Here is a 17,563-nt window from a genome sequence, read left to right on the forward strand (position 1 = left end):
TGGGTTAAGAGCTAGTGGTACTCGGTGAGTCACATGGGTGTACTCGACGAGTTTCATGAAGATAAGCAGCAACTCGACGAGTTGGAAGAACAACTCGGCGAGTTGGTTGAATATAGCCTTGGACTCGGCGAGTCTAGTCGTGAGGTCCTAACCTTTCATGGTTGAGCTGTAAATCGGTGAGTCAAGGGATGACTCAGTGAGTTGAGTGCGATTAGACTCAGAGTTGTGGGACTCGGCGAGTCTTGGGGTGACTCGGCGAGTTGAGTCATGTTATGGGAGTTTCAGAGCATCGGGACTCGACGATTCAGCAGGGTGACTCGGTGAGTAGAGATAGTCTTGTGTTGACCAGTTGTCTTCCAGGGGTATTTTGGTATTTATTGAGTTCGGTGTTTTGGTTATTAATCAGTGGTGAAGTTCGTGTCAGAGGTTGGAGCAGCATGATCTTATCTCTTCAGTCGGCAGTTGCGAGGTGAGTTATCCTCACTATATCGACAGGGTCTAAGGCACCAAGGTCGTCCCTTTATCGGATTGTAATTCGAGTATCCTTGTTATGTTGTTGCTTTGCTATGTTTGCATCCTGGTAGTTAGGATGGTATATGCTAGTGACCGGTTAGGTCGGCATCCTGGTTAGGATGATGTTATGTTATGTGATCTGCTAGATCGGTTGATTGGTGATTAATTGTTATATGGTTATATGTTTATGTGCACATGGTTGGTTGACTGGGGTTGGGTTGAGGCGGGTCCTACTTTGTGCTGTAGGCCAACATACCCAGGGCGGGCCGGATATTTCGAAGGCCCAACGAGCTGTCCGGTTGTGCTGTAGGCCCCACGAGGGCGGACCAAACGTGCCGAGGCTCGGAGAGTGGACCAAGCCGACTGAAAAAGCCCGGTGCGAGCGGACCAGTCATACTGTAGACTCAGAGAGTGGACCAGGTGGGTTGAAGGCCCGGTGCGGGCGGACCAACCACACTGTAGACTCAATGTATATGGCTAGACTTAGAGGGTGGACCAGGTGGATTGAAGGCCCGGTGCGGCAGACAAGTCACATAGTAGACCCGAAGTGCATGGTTGTTCTGTGTTATGTTATGATATGGCATGTTATGTGTATGGTATATGTGGTTGGTATTTTGGGGGTATCTCACTAAGCTTTCGGGCTTACAGTTGTGGTTCAAATATTTCAGGTACTTCAGGAGACCGTAGCAAGGCAAAGGCGTGATCGTACCGCTCCTCATGATTATGTTTTATGATATGGTTCTGGGAAGACTCTGATAATAATTGTACTGAAAACCTTTTTGTGATAACTTAATGAAACTGAGTTGTTTTTGAAAAGTTTAAATTGGTTGAAATTTTTAGAGTGTTACACTTACAAAAAAGATATATATGTTTTTTTAGGCTAGAAGATATCTGAAGATGTTAGAAGACTCTGGTCTACGTCTGCGTCAAGAAGTGGGCACGCAGACATTTTTAGGTCTGCAGTCTTTAAAAAAACAAACAGTCTGTGAAGACTAATGTCTGCGCGTGGTCTACGCGACGCAGACAAAAGAGGTCACGCATATCTACAAACAAAAAACAAACACTACCTAAATAAACAAATAAATAATATTATTGTTATAGAAACTAAACATAATATAATATTATAAATATTAAAGATCTTGTATGTAATTGTTTAGTCACTGTCTTTGATTCTTTGCATGGTTAGGATGATTGAAAAAAAAAAGCATTTATCAAGAAGCATGATACTGCCCAATTGCCATCAACAATTATGAATGTTCACTTCTACGTTCATCATCATGTTTTATTTTTATTTTAATTATTTATAATTATTAAACAGATTATAATGAATGCTATTTGACTGTCATTGTGTTTTTTTAGTTTACGACTTACTTATTTTTAGAAAGAAATGTTTGAAATAGAGTTGGTAGTGTTTGATTGAATTTGACATTTATACTTAGCGGGTACCCGTGAACCGAACCGTGGTTACCCGTCATCACACGGTTCGGTTCGGTTCGATTCGCGCGGTTCGGTTTTTTTGCCAATGTGGTTCGGTTTTGGGTAGTGCACATAAGGTAGGTATCCGCCCCCGCGGTCAAGGTTCACAATTTTATTATTATCCGAGCCGAACCGCACCTTTAACACCCCTAGTAGCCACTTGAGAGCATTTTAGTGTTTTTTTGGTGTTTTGGGATAAAAAGAATTTTGAAGAAGGAGTAAGGATTCAAAAGGAGCTTGTAGATCTAGGAGATTAGCACCATTTATGTCTCATTTGAGGTATCAAGCTTCAAACTTGATCATTGCATGCTTAGATTTGATTTTGGTGTGTTTTATGTCACTTTTGGACTCCATTGTTGAGGTTGCTTGAATCTTGATAGTTTCAGACCGTAAGAGCTATCCTTTTGAGCTCTTAGAAGCACTTAGAGTCATAAAAACCGAACCTTGATGGTTAAGCCACAACCATGCAAGTGTTTGATGGCCACAAAGTTTGGTTAATGACCAAAATCATGTTTTGACCCCCATTCATGCATGCAAGCATATAAAGTTTGTGACTTTATGGACTAGGATGTCTTAAAGGACCTAGATCTACATTATGGACGTGAGGACTTAATGGATTAAGTCACACAGTACGTTGGGCGTACACCCTGGTACGCTGCCCGTACTAGGTTAACTTCCTGCCTTTGGTCAAGGCCAGCATACATTGGGCGTACGTGCTGTTGGAATAGTGTCTAAGGCTGCAACTATATTTGGCAAGTATTTGACCCGGTTGTGCATGGTCCTTTTGGGTTGCCTTCACCATAGCAACTTGACAGGATGATTTATAATGACAGAAGAAATATTATTAATATATTATGAGAATAATATAAGAAATAATAATATTGTTATTTGATTAATATAAGTCATAAATTAATTAGGGATTAATTTGGTGACTTGAAGAGATTAATTGAATAAAGGGGCATAAATTGTCAATTGTATGATAGTTGTATTTTGGGCTGTGATTCCTTATGGATAAGAGGTGGATGATCTTAGGGTTTGGAAGAGCCTAGAAATCGTCCAAGGCTTATCATTAAGGAGATTGGATTGCATAGGGCCTAAGTTATCCAATTAGGGTTTTAAGGGTGAAACCCTAGGAAACTCACTAGTATATATAGACCCTTTGGGTGAAGGAAATTGGCACTCTTGCAACTGAAGAAACCCTACCGATTTCTCTCCCTCTATCTCTCTCTCTCTCTTATCATCCTCTTGCTAGTTGGTGTTTGTAAGCCATTAGAGGAGTGACAATTGTGACTCTAAGCTCCAAGGACAAGAAGATTAAAGCAAGCAATTCAAGGTAATCCTTTAGATCTGTTTTCATATGTTATGATTTGAATGTTTACACTAGATTTATCAATCAAAGTCTTGGATACATTGCATGTTCAATTAGAGAAACCTAGATCCAAGTATTAGGGTTTGTATGTGCACATAGGAATGTTCTTATGGCTCAAACCCATTAGTGGTATCAAAGCCTTGATTGGTTTCTATTGAATTGATGCATTGGTTGCTTGATTGTTGATTGCAAAATCGTTTTTGTCCTTCTGCCTGATGAACTCGGCGAGTACCACAGTGTACTCGGTGAGTACCACAGTCTACTCGGCGAGTCCATTGTGGTACTCGGCGAGTTCGAGCGTCAGAAGGAGTTAGCTTCGGGATTTCTTGCTATTTTACTTATGGAAACTTGCCTTTATCTTTATGGGTCAATATAAATCCGATTTTAACATATATTTAAGTATATCCTTGACCTAACAAAAGATATTTGTCAATTAATTGAATAATAATTTCCTTATGTGATAATTGATTGATTATTTTAATTGAATTGGTGAATTGTTTAAATAAATCAAATATGGATAATTGTGAAATTAAATGATTAATTTAAGTTATTTGTTATTTGATCCCTTATGTTTTGAAAAGTTAAAAAAACTTGTCCTCAAGTTTTGAAATTTATGTTTTGTGATTAAAAGTTTAATTTAGACAATTTAAATTTCAAACCCTAGAATTTTACAAGTTTAAAATCCAACCTTAAACTAATATAATATTACAAAATTAATATATATATATATATATATATATATATATATATATATATATATATATATATAATTAAAATGCTAGTCTTACCATTAGTAGACCTCATTCACGAAGTCGGGCTATAAGGTGGGTATAAGGTTGTGGCCTATAAAATGGTGCTTAATGGGTGTACACTCACACCCACCGCTTGCTTGATCGGTGGAGGGTCGTTAGCCAAACGGGTAGGATAGGGAAACTTTATCTCCTCATTAAAAGTATAATATTAAATACAAAGTAACTACATGTTTTTTTCAAATTTCCAATCCTAGTTACTTTAGGAAAAGTGAATTGATGCGATCCCATAAAGTTACACTTTGCACCCTTGCTAAGAAGTTAGTGGAGCGTGTGTGGTTTATCGGCACACTAATTGGTTCTAAGCAAAGGTAGCAAAGGGTGATTCATTGTTTATCATAGTTCGGTGGAGCGTGTGTGGTTTACCGGCACATCGAATAGGTGATTGTAACAATGAAGGCACCGTGTAGATTTGCATGGTTATTCACACCCACTTTGTGATCCTCGGCATCCCAGTCACAAACGAGAGGGGCATATCGAGATTTAAACATGCCATTGAAAAGTTCAATGAATCTCATCGAAACCTAGGAATTCTCAATACATTTATAACTTAAGGTTATGTTTTCATGGTGGAGAATTAGTGAATCGTCATTCACTTACCTTCAAATTGTTTGCATGTTGGATTACGGCATCCCTTTTCTAATGTGTAAATAATGTTGTTGGATCCTAGCCCTAAATTTTCATATTGGGTGATAATTAGGGATTCAAATTCTAATCAAACTTTGTCCTTTTTTTTGTAGATGTCGAACGCGAACAACGCTGCTGCTAGCTCATTCACGCTAATGAGCCTTTTCCAAAAGGTGACTTTCGATGGAACGAACTTTAGCGAATGGATAAGATACATTCGCACGATTGCTCGCTACGAGGACAAGGAGTATGTCCTTGAAAAGAAGCTCGAGAAGATTAATCCAGAAGTCGCTACTCCGGCTGAAATGACTGCTTTTGAGACTCATGAACGTGATGCAACGAAGGTTCATTGCATCATGATAGCCACAATGAACGCCGAATTCCAAAAGTCCTATGAGGACATGTATCCGTACGAGATGCATCAAGACTTATTGGAGAGATACCATCAAAACGCGAGGTAGGAACATTACGAGATCTTCATAAACATGATCACTACTAAAATGGGACATGGAGATTCTTTAACCGTACACTTGGAAAAGATGCAAAGGTATGTCGATCGTCTTCGCAAGTTGAATGTCGACTTTGGGGAAGATTTGGCTATCGACATGGTACTTCATTCCTTGCCTCCGTGTTACAACCAATTTAGGATGACCTACCACATAAATAAGGAAGAGGTCACCCTAAGTAAACTCCAAGGTCTCCTAAGGGTTGCTGAGAGCAACCTCAAGGAAAAGTTTGTTGCACCAACTCCCAACCCAACCGTTGGGCCTGTTTTGGCTATTGGGAAAGGAAGGGGTAAGAAGAGGAAGGCTCCGTCTAAGAGCCACCACAAGGGAAAGTCCCGAGATGGCTCGTCTTCTAGTGGGACCAAGGTTGATCCTGCTAAACCCAACCCTAACCCGAAGGAGACAGAGTGCCACCATTGCCACAAAATAGGGCATTGGAAGAGAAGCTGCCCAGAATACCTGCAAGCCATCAGGGAAGGAAAGATCAAGCCGTCTTTCGCAGGTATTTACACAATTAAATCTAATGATTCATCTCATGCTATTTCTTGGGTCCTCGATACCGGGTGTGGTTACCACATTTGTTCTGAATTGCAGGGACTAAGAAGAAATAGGGATGTGGAGCGTGGAAAAATAAATCTAATCATGGGAAACAGAATATCGTCGCTTGTGACCAAGATTGGAGTGTATTCTTTAGTGCTTAGGAATGGATTAAGTTTAGATTTGAATAATTGTTGCTAATCGCCAGATATGGCAAGAAACATCATTTCATTTCATGGTTTGTTTAGACAAGGATTTAGATTTTCTTTTAATAATGAGAATGGTTCAATTTATTCTAATCTAAATTGTGTCTTATATTTTGAAGCAATACCGTGTAATGGAACTTATGAAACTGTTATGATTGTAGATAACCTAGGAAATGATGTTTTATGCATGGATTCTTCCAATAGTATGGATAAAGCATGTTTGTGGCATTGTCGTCTTAGACATGTCAACAAGAAGCGCATAGCCCAACACATGTGAGTCTTGTTTGCTTGGAAAGATGACCAAGTCACCCTTCACTGGTACGTGTGAAAGGGGTGAGGGTTTGTTGGATCTCATACATACCGATGTATGTGGACCATTTAGATCCGCCACAAAGGATGCAAACCGCTTCTATGTGACTTTCACCGATGATTATAGTAGATATGGGTATATTTACTTAATCAAGCACAAGTCTGAAACGTTTGAAAAGTTCAAAGAATTCAAACATGAAGTGTAGAATCAATTGGGTAGTAAAATCAAGATGCTTCGATCTGATCGAGGAGGAGAGTACCTAAGTCTTGAATTCCACGACTATCTCAAAGAATGCGGAATAGTTTCGCAATTAACGCCACCTAGGACACCGCATTTGAATGGTGTGGCAGAAAGGCGTAATCGAACCTTGTTGGACATGGTTCGTTCTATGATGAGTCGTGCTTCACTACCTATCTCATTCTGGGGGTAAGCCTTAGAGATTGCCGCCCATATCCTTAACAAAGAAGGTTGCCAAAACACCTCACAAGATGTGGACAGGGAAAGCTCCCTCGTTGCCACATATCAAGGTTCAGGGTTGCGAGGCTTTCGTAAGACGAGATACTCACGACAAGCTTGAACCTCGTAGTGAGCGATGTATTTTCATCGGCTACCCGCAGAAATCCTTTGGATATCTCTTCTATAGACCGAATGACAATGTTGTTTTCGTTGCGAGAAGAGGGGTTTTCCGAGAGTGAGAACTCATAAGCCAAGGAGACAGTGGGAGGAAAATCGAGCTTGAAGAGATTCAAGAATCGAGTGATGAAGGAACCTCCACCGCTGGCGCTCAACCCGAGGAGGAAACTCCGGTTGAACCAATTGACGAGTCCTTACCTCTTAGACGTTCCAAAAGAGTTAGAGTTCAACCCCAGTTTTATGGTTTTCATATTACTACCGAAGGGGACACGTATATTAGTGATGGTACACTAATAAATTTAGATGAACCTAATAGCTATAAGGAAGCCATGGCAGGCCCGGAGTCTGCAAAATGGAAAGAGGCAATGGACAGCGAGATTCAATCCATGTATGACAACCAAGTTTGGAATTTGGTTGATAATGTGCCCGGACGTAAGACCGTTGGGTGCAAATGGATCTTCAAGAAGAAGACCGACGTGGATGGAAATGTACACACATATAAGGCGCAATTGGTTGCGAAGGGCTTTACTCAAACTCCCGAAGTTGACTATGATGAGACCTTCTCACCAGTTGCGAAAATAAAGTCTATTAGGGTGATGCTAGCCATTGTTGCATTTTATGATTATGAGATATGGCAGATGGATGCCAAGACCGCTTTCCTTAATGGAAAGTTGGTTGAGGATGTTTACATGGCTCAACCAAAGGGTTTTGTCGATACGAAGCATCCCAATAGAGTGTGCAAGCTTGAGAAGTCCACTTATGGGCTTAAGCAAGCGTCTCGTAGATGGAATCTTTGCTTCGATGAGAAAGTCAAAGAGTTTGGATTTGTACGAAGTGAAGATGAATCATGTGTATATGTCAAAGCCAGTGGGAGTATAGTTAGCTTCCTCGTTTTGTATGTCGATGATATACTACTCATAGGAAACGACATCCCGACACTGCAGGAGGTTAAGTCCTGGCTCTGGAAGTGCTTCGCTATGAAGGACCTCGGAGAGGCTTCCTATATTTTGGGAATAAGGATAGTGAGAGAATGAAGTAAGAGACTAATAGGACTTAGTCAGAACACTTACTTGGATAAAGTACTAAAACGTTTTAGTATGAAAAATTCGAAGAAGGGAGAATTACCGATACAAAGTAATGCCAAGTTGAGTAAGACTCAAAGTCCGAGTACCGAAGCCGAGATAGCAAAAATGAGCCGAGTACCATACGCTTCCGCAGTTGGCTCAATCATGTATGCTATGACCTGTACTCGCCCTGATGTAGCCTTTGCTTTGAGCATGGTCAGTAGATATCAAGGGAACCCTGGCAGAGCCCATTGGATTGCGGTCAAGAATATCCTTAAGTACCTTCGGAGGACCAAGGAATGGTTTTTAGTCCTCGGGGGGAGTGATGACTTAAATGTGCGAGGGTATAGTGACGCCAACTTCCAGACCGACTGGGACAACTACCGTTCGCAGTCGGGCTGGGTCTTTACCCTTAATGGAGGAGCAGTAACTTGGAAAAGTTCCAAGCAGGAAACCGTAGCTGATTCAACGTGCGAATCAGAGTACATTGCAGCGAGCGAAGCGTCGAAGGAGGCGATATGGTTGAAGAACTTCATCGGTGATCTTGGAGTTGTACCTGCCATAAAGGAGCCTATGGAAATTTTCTGTGATAATGAAGGAGCAGTTGCCTTGACCAAGGAACCAAGAGATCATGGTAGATCTCGACATATCGACAGAAAATATCACTTTATTATACATCGAGTAGAAGAATGACACCTCGTGGTTAAGAGGATATCATCAGAAGATAACCCAGCAGATCCGCTTACGAAGGGATTGACTAGGGTTAAGCATTTGCAGCATGCTAGGAGTATTGGGCTGAAGGATGATATTAGTTTAGATTAGATAGTTTTAGAAACTTGTAATAGATAAATGTAATTGACATTTGATGATTAAGTAAAGGAGTATTATTTATGAGTAAAGTTACTATCATATGTTAATTGTTTAACTATTGTTTCAATGTGCATGTTTTGACTTCCTGAATAATTGAGTTTATTTAGAATAATCGAATTATTCAAATGATCCACAATCGTTCATATGTTGGAAGTAGGTATGAATGAAGATTGTCATGAATTGGTATGTAGATTGTCTAAATGGTATTAGACATAACAAAGAGTTGCTACAACGTTCATGAGTGCTTACGAACTAGTTTTGAGCATTGGAACAAACCCGCACTTGCTGGAATCACTTTAAAGTATATATATATATATATATATATATATATAGTAAGTGATCGCAAGATGATAATATCATATGGTCTTAAAACCTAGATATATGGTTTGTTATTTGTTAATTGGTTGTACATTGATGATGCGAAACCACATCAGTAAATTGATGTTATAAAACGCATTGTTGTGTATAATTGATTAATGAATAAGTAAATGCATATAAGTCGAAGTTTATCTGTTACTTTTATCCTAAGAGGGTAAAAGCGATATCTCGGCCGCTCGATGATTTGATTTGACTTATGTGTCGGGCCCGGTCAGAACTGAATTGATGTGTTCGATTAAGTTCTATGTCGAATAAATCTGAGATCGAGAAACTAAACGCTGGACTATGATTATGTCTGCATGATATCTAAACAGAGGACTATACGATCCCTTATCTAAAGGACAGGACTTATAAGATCAGAGTTTGACAGCATCTTTGAGAGCTACGATTGTGAATCGGATTGTGCTTGTATATATAGTTACTAGACTTATCCAAGTGGGAGACTGTTGGAATAGTGTCTAAGGCTGCAACTATATTTGACAAATATTTAACCCGGTTGTGCATGGTCCTTTTGGGTTGCCTTCACCATAGCAACTTGACAGGATGATTTATAATGACAGAAGAAATATTATTAATATATTATGAGAATAATATAAGGAATAATAATATTGTTATTTGATTAATATAAGTCATAAATTAATTAGGGATTAATTTGGTGACTTAACGAGATTAATTGAATAAAGGGGCATAAACTGTCAATTGTATGATAGTTGTATTTTGGGCTGTGATTCCTTATGGATAAGAGGTGGACAATTTTAGGGTTTGGAAGAGCCTAGAAATCGTCCAAGGCTTATCATTAAGGAGATTGGATTGCTTAGGGCCTAAGTTATCCAATTAGGGTTTTAAGGGTGAAACCCTAGGAAACTCACTAGTATATATAGACCCTTTGGGTGAAGGAAATCGACACTCTTGCATCTGAAGAAACCCTGGCCGATTTCTCTCCCTCTATCTCTCTCTCTCTCTCTCTATCTCTTATCATCCTCTTGCTAGTTGGTGTTTGTAAGCCATTAGAGGAGTGACAATTGTGACTCTAAGCTCCAAGTACAAGAAGATTCAAGCAAGCAATTCAAGGTAATCCTTTAGATCTGTTTTCATATGTTATGATTTGAATGTTTACACTAGATCTATCCATCAAAGTCTTGGATACATTGCATGTTCAGTTAGAGAAACCTAGATCCAAGCATTAGGGTTTGTATGTGCACATAGGAATGTTCTTATGGCTCAAACCCATCACGTGCTAGGTACGCCGCGCGTACGCATGCAGAGTGGCGAAGTTGGGCTTTTGGGCTTTAGAAGTTTAGGCCTGGATAGTTGGGCCCCAAGGCCCACTGTGGAGTAGGGTTTCTGGGCCTAAAACTGAGATTTAAAGTATTGGGCCTTTTGGGCCATATTGGGTGTCACACCCCCAAACCAGACGGCGGAAACGTTCGGGGGTGGAGGACTTCATTTGTAGTATCACAACACATGTATCATAGTAATCAAAGCAAAAACAACCATTGTATTTAAAAGTATAATATTTACATGTGTTCAATCATTGTATATTGAAACCAAAATTGTTATACAAAAGTAGAAGATAAGACTCCTAATGGATCCATCTTCTCAAAAAGCTCGGGGAGTAACTGTTATTATTTCCCTGATAATACAAGTAATTTGAAAAGAGAGTATCAACAATAAGTTGAGTGAGTACATAAGTCTTTATGTTTGAATGGGTGTCTTTGTATTTTGAATATGAAAACACTTATAGAAAATCCCATATTTTCTATGGTATGTGAAAAGTAGTTTTATTCCCATAAAACCGTCTTATTTGTAAACCAATGTATTTGTAAAACTTGTATTTGAGAGTGTGCCTGACTTCACCAGCTGTTATTGAAAATTATAGTTTACCATTGTACTTTGCATTTTGTAAACTGGTACTTTGAAGATATACTTATGTTTAATTATTTATACACTAACGTGTTGTTAATATCTTTTTAATGAGTTATTATAACCATACTAAGACATGAACGCCTGAAACAAACGCCTGATGAGCGCTTAAACTATTGATAACAATTGCCAGTCATTGGCGTGTATGCCTGACTGTAGCTAGCAGCCTGAGTGTGGGGTTGTCAATCCCGATATAGATCTACACACAACTTGTTTCGATCCCCGGACTGGAGATTCTGGCTATAATGCCAGGGCTTTACTTTGGTTGTCTAAAATGACTTAAACAACCTGAATTGAATGTCTCATGAAAAGCATATAAACGCTACATGTATATTAGTTATGAAAACCCAATCATTCTGAAATAAATGATTGACAGTATGTTCTTGACTTAGTATCCCGAACATGTATTTGATAAGTGTAAACCCTTGATTTGTTTTGAATTAAAACCCTTGTTGTATGTAAAACAGTGTATTCATATGAATTATTGCTCTATGTATCATAAATTATACCTATTATAATTTATATGTACTTTATGAATTGGTAAATAACTATTTTTGCATGTAATCCTTTGCTCAACATGTTACAAAGGGTGATTAAACTGATGAAATAACTTTTATTGTTATATACATATACAAATTTTATATATAAGTAAAATTTGAACGACCATCGGACAAATAACAGGTACTATAAGTCCACATCCAAACAAGGAAAATGACCTAGAATGAATTATTAGTCCTAAGCCTTTTAAATCTTATTTATATTAAATTATATATACAAACATGTATATTTGGGACAAATATAAGTTTATAAAAGAGTTCAATATTTGAAGTATTTTTGATGCTTTAAAATCATTTTATCGTGATTTGAAATCATTTATTTATAACACAAAGTTGTTGTGTTATACTTGTATTTCCCCCTTTAAAACAGTAGAAATTATGAAGATACGGGGGTATGAACTCACTTGATAGGTGGTAATTCGGACAGAGTTTCGTTTCACGAAAAGGAGTTTATTTGTCGAGAAACCGGCTCAAATCGGGCAGAGTTTTTACAGGAGAGAGGATGAATTCTCGAGAATTTCGGGGCTTCACGGCTTACTTCGGGCTCGAGTCTTGATACCGGGGCTTTAGGGGTTGTATATGAGCTTAAGGGAGTGGAAAATGTGAAAGAGGGTGAAATTTAGGGTAAAAAAAGTGAAATTGTTCAGAAGCCCTCACATGTTATATATAGCCCGAAGGCTCGGACCCGAAGCTATGCGAGGGTGACACGCGTTTGACAGATGGCGAGGCGAGGGTAGTTCTTTGGACCGGAGGCTCACTGCTGGCTGGCTCGGATTGGACTAACCCTCGGTCCAATGGAAAGACGACACATGCGAAGAGGGCTGGTCCGAGGCGTGCGAGGGGTGTGCGAGGAGCATGCGAGGGTGAGGTCCGGTGTGTCTCATGCGAGGCTGTCCGGTTCTTACTGGACCTCGGACTTGGTCGAATCAGGAGGTGACACGCGGGACATCGGTCCATTCAGCAGCCGACACGTGGAGGCCTCGCATGCGAGGGTGACGCGGCAGTTACTGTTCATGCGAATATTCCCGGTTTTTGGTATTTTTCTTTATTTTTTTTGCCAAAACTTGTAAAATTCATAACTTTTGCATACGAACTCCGTTTTTGACGTTCTTTATATGCACGCGTACTCTACGACTTTCGTTTAGACTTCGTCGGCTAATTTTGATTTTATTTTTAATATTATTATTTTAAACAGACCGGGACATGAATCCGTTATAAATTCATAACTTCTTCATACGACGTCCGTTTTTGTCTGTCTTTTTACCGTTGTACTACTAACGACGAGACCTTCAATTCTCGTTTAGTTTGTGTCGGCTAAAAACCACTCGATCTTTATTTCGAGTTTTTAGTTGTACACTGCTATACTGAAACTTAGAAAAATCATAACTTCCTCATACGAAGTCAGATTTTGGCGTTCTTTTTATGAAAGTTCTTGGTTTAACATAAACTATAACTTTCATTTAGATTGTTAAGGCTAGAAAGCCTTTTATTAAAAATTCAGTTTTTACACTGAATAGTGTTTTGCCGGTTTTGTCGCGGATTTTCGATTGGTCATAACTTCTTCGTTATAACTCGGATTTTAGTGTTCTTTATATTTTTGGAAACCTTGTTACAATCTCTATCACTTGGTTCAACCCAATTGAGATTATTTAATAATTTATTTTTGAGGGTCAATTATGTAAATATACATAGTATGCCAAAATTTCTCTTTATTAATTTACAAATAAGTACAAATTGACCTACATTATTACATAGGTTTGAAATAACGGTTTGTTACATTGGGTCAGTTGAAATTATTTATTTTGGGCTAAGGATTTATTAGGCTTATGATAAGGCCCATTGGAGGAGTTGGGCCCAATTTAGAAAATTGGGCCATTAGTGGGTCTTTAGTGGGCTGGGAAAGATAAGATGTAATTAGGGCTTGGGTATGGTCCAAATTAGACTAAAGGGTAAAATGGTCTTTGTACCCTAAGAAGTATTATGGATTTTGACTAAGTGTTTTTATGATAATGATAGCTCGGGAGTCATCGGAGCAGCTGTTAGAGATTCCTTTCCATGATATTCGACACTCAGCTTTACGAGGTGAGTTACCTTCCACTAGAAGTGGGTCGAAAGCACCAATGTCATCCCACTAGTAATTGTTTGTATTTAAGATGATTGTCTTTGTGATAATTGTCTGGTATGCCACTATATGTTATGTTTTATGTGCTAGAATGTTATGATATTATATGATAGTGGTAGGAGGGGTGAAATAGTCTCCGGTTACCGGTTGAAAGAGACCGAATGGGTAGATAGTACCCATTTATGTCTAGTAGTTTGTTGATGATATGTTACTATGTGGTGGTGGTAGGGGTGAAATATGATGGGTTTTGGTCATAAGAACATCCTATGTGCTCATGCAAACCCTAAAGCTTGGATATAGGTTTCTTCTCTATTGTACATGCATTCATCTAAGACTTTAAACCCTAGATCTAGCATGTGATAATCGATATTAACATAAGATTAGGGTTTAGATCTTACCTTGATTGTTATGTAGCAATAACAATCTCAAATCCTCCTTGTAATGGCTTTAGAAAGCTTAGAGTCAAAAGTGTTACTTCTCTAATGGCTCATAAACACCATAAGCAAGATAGTGACTTATGAGAAGGAAAAGGAGGCACCAAAAACCTCTAGGGTTCTCTTAAAAGTGTTAGCCACGATTTGGGGGCCTTAGGGCTTCCTTATATAGGTAAGCTATTAGGGTTTTCAACTAGGAAATCCTAATTTGACTGCTTAGGCCCTAAGCAGCCCATGGACTCCCTTTAGAACACCCCTTGGACAATTTCTTTATGGGCTTCCCATAGAATTCGTCCAACCTGTGTTCCAAGGTGATCCATAGCCCAATTGCAATTATCTTATAGTTACAATTTCAATCCCCTAAGTTTAATTAATGTCTTTTAGTCACAAAACTAATTCTTGACTAATATTAAGTAAACAATATGATTTATCCTTTAATATATTATTCATATAATATATTAATAAATCATAATTAATCCTCTTCCTCCATAAATCATCCTATCAAGTTGCTTTGGTGAAGGCAACCCAAAAGGACCATGCACAACCAGGTCAAGTACATACCAAATATAGTTATGGGCTTAGACACTAATCCAACAGTCCCCCACTTGGATAAGTCTAGTAACTATACTGCGTATGACTTCAGATCCTGATCCGCAATCGTAACTTTCAAAAGCCGTTGTCAACTCTGATCTTATCATGAGCATGTCCTTTAGATAAGAGATCATATATTCCTCCATATTAGATATCGTATAGACATGAGACATGGATTATAATCATTCTCTCAATCTATGTGTTGTTTCCCGATTTTCGATTTATGACGACTGACAACAGACTACAAGTGAACACATCAACTTAGTCCCGACTGGGTTTCAAGAATATAAGATATTATCATCTCACTAATCACTCGTGATAAAATCCATGAAGCGATCCAAGTGAGTGTGGGTTTAATCCAATGCTCAAATCATATTCATAAACACTCATGAACATTGCAACAAACATTTGCTATGTCTAATAGACTTTAGACAATCTACAAACCAATTCATGACAGTCTTCATTCATACCTACTCCCAACATATGAATGAATGTGGATGGTTCGAATAATTTGATTATTCTGAAATAATTTAATTATTCAGGAAGTCAAAACATGCAAAGTGAAACACAAGAATAATATTAATCCTATATGGCCCCAAACTTTTGAGTATAAATAAAACACCTTTTATTTAATCACCATATTGATTACTCATTATTTATTGTTTCGCGTAATCAACTTCTTACTTGAATTATAACAACAATTGTCCCATGCTCTTAGCATGCATACTATGTTTACCTACCGTCCTTACTTTATGAAATAGTATAATTGAATAACATTTTCAATCACACTCATTTCACAATTCCTAATCCATTAGTGTAAGAATACAAAATTTTCGCCACTACTAGAATATGTTAGATTCTAACATTTTATGCAACAGTCCTTTCGTAATGTCATGACATAAAGGTCACCAAGACACGGCCAATGAAATTACAAAATACTCTATTGGAGATTGTTACAGGACAATTCCATAGTCATGAAGTCTCATATTCAAAGTACATTCCTTTGAACATCCTTTTTGCATAAAAGTTTATAATCTAGACATTTATTCTCGATATCCAACTCCTAATATGGAAACATTTCCATATTTTCCATATGACAACTCATTCTAAATAGAATCTTATACATTCATAATAATGTCAATATGGTTCATCCATGACTATACATTCAACTGTCCACAAGCGACCAATCATTGGCGAACCTTAGGTTGTCCTTGGCAGTTGTTTAATTATTTTAGTCAATACCGGTTCTATTTCCTTTTTCCTTCTAAATGCCTAGGCATTTGGAAAATTTTAGAACGCTCGAATATTACACCATATGCAATCGATCCTATACCCAAAGTGTATGGGATGCAAATCATAATAAAAACATGATACTTTACCAGTTTTTTACTATAATATCGTCATAATATTTCTATTTGCCGTGTTCTGAAAATTCGAACTAAGAAAAGGGATGCCGTAATCATAATCGTATTTTGAGAATGCAAATAATAAATATACCCTTGACTAAATTCAATTAAAATTCCTCGATCTAAGCTTTTAGATTGGAAACTAAGTATAACATTCTCTCCATTAATTATAGCAAAAACAACTTTTCTACCCCTGCAACTTTGCAAAGTGAAACTTTTGTTTGGAAAACCCGATACACTTACGACACCTCCAAACATCCCCCAGGATGAATTTCCACCACATACATAATTCCTTGGCCAAATCAAACTGGGAATCCAAGACTCCATTCTTGCATCCCTTCCGAGCCTCTTGGCTCTACACCCTCGGAATCCCTTCCGTGACCTCAGCAAACATCCAACCCGGATGTGATTCCATACCACCGCCGCAACACACTGCTCAATAACCATAATTGGAACACTCCAATCATACCTCCACACTACTGATTTCACTTCCGAGAACTTACACTCCCTCTCGGAGCTACATTCCTTTCCTTTTCCTTACCAAGAAAATCCACTTAGCTGCCTTGACACTACCACAAGTGCCACGGTGCTCACCCAATACTACACCATTACCTTATAACATAACCGCTATCTCATGCACCACACATGCTCTGAATCCGCTCGCAAGGACTCTCGAGTCCATGCAATACCTTCCACTAATCACGATCAATACCTGGGGCCAGACCTTCTGATGCTATCACATTGTGACATACTCATTCCAAATCATCATACAGACCTATTAACACATGCAGAGTCTTCAACATGACTGGACCGCCTTACCAGGCCTTCAGCCAATTTGGACCACTCTCAGAACCTTCAGCACGTCTGGACCGCCCTCCAGGGCCTTCAGCCTGTCTGGACCGTCCACCGAGCCTTCGGCCTGACTGGTACGCCTACCGGCCTTCAGTCTATCCGGACCGCTCAACTAGCATTCATCATTCCGAGTTATCCCTCCAGGAAAACTCTCCATGCATATTGTTCTAGCCCTCTAGGGGTTATGAACCCTATCTCCATCCTGCATACTCAATCCCGGCCCGATCCCATGCCTTCCACAATCAATCACCCTTTCTCACAAAACCCTTGGTCTGTATTCCGCCCCGTCTGCCTGTCACTTACTCATACCAGCCTACGCTCTTGGCTGACAGAACCACTGCTGAATCCCGACAGCTAACAACCTCTCATGCTTATCGATC

This window comes from Lactuca sativa, chromosome 8 (assembly GCF_002870075.4).
Source record: "Lactuca sativa cultivar Salinas chromosome 8, Lsat_Salinas_v11, whole genome shotgun sequence".
In the NCBI taxonomy this organism is placed as follows: Eukaryota; Viridiplantae; Streptophyta; class Magnoliopsida; order Asterales; family Asteraceae; genus Lactuca; species Lactuca sativa.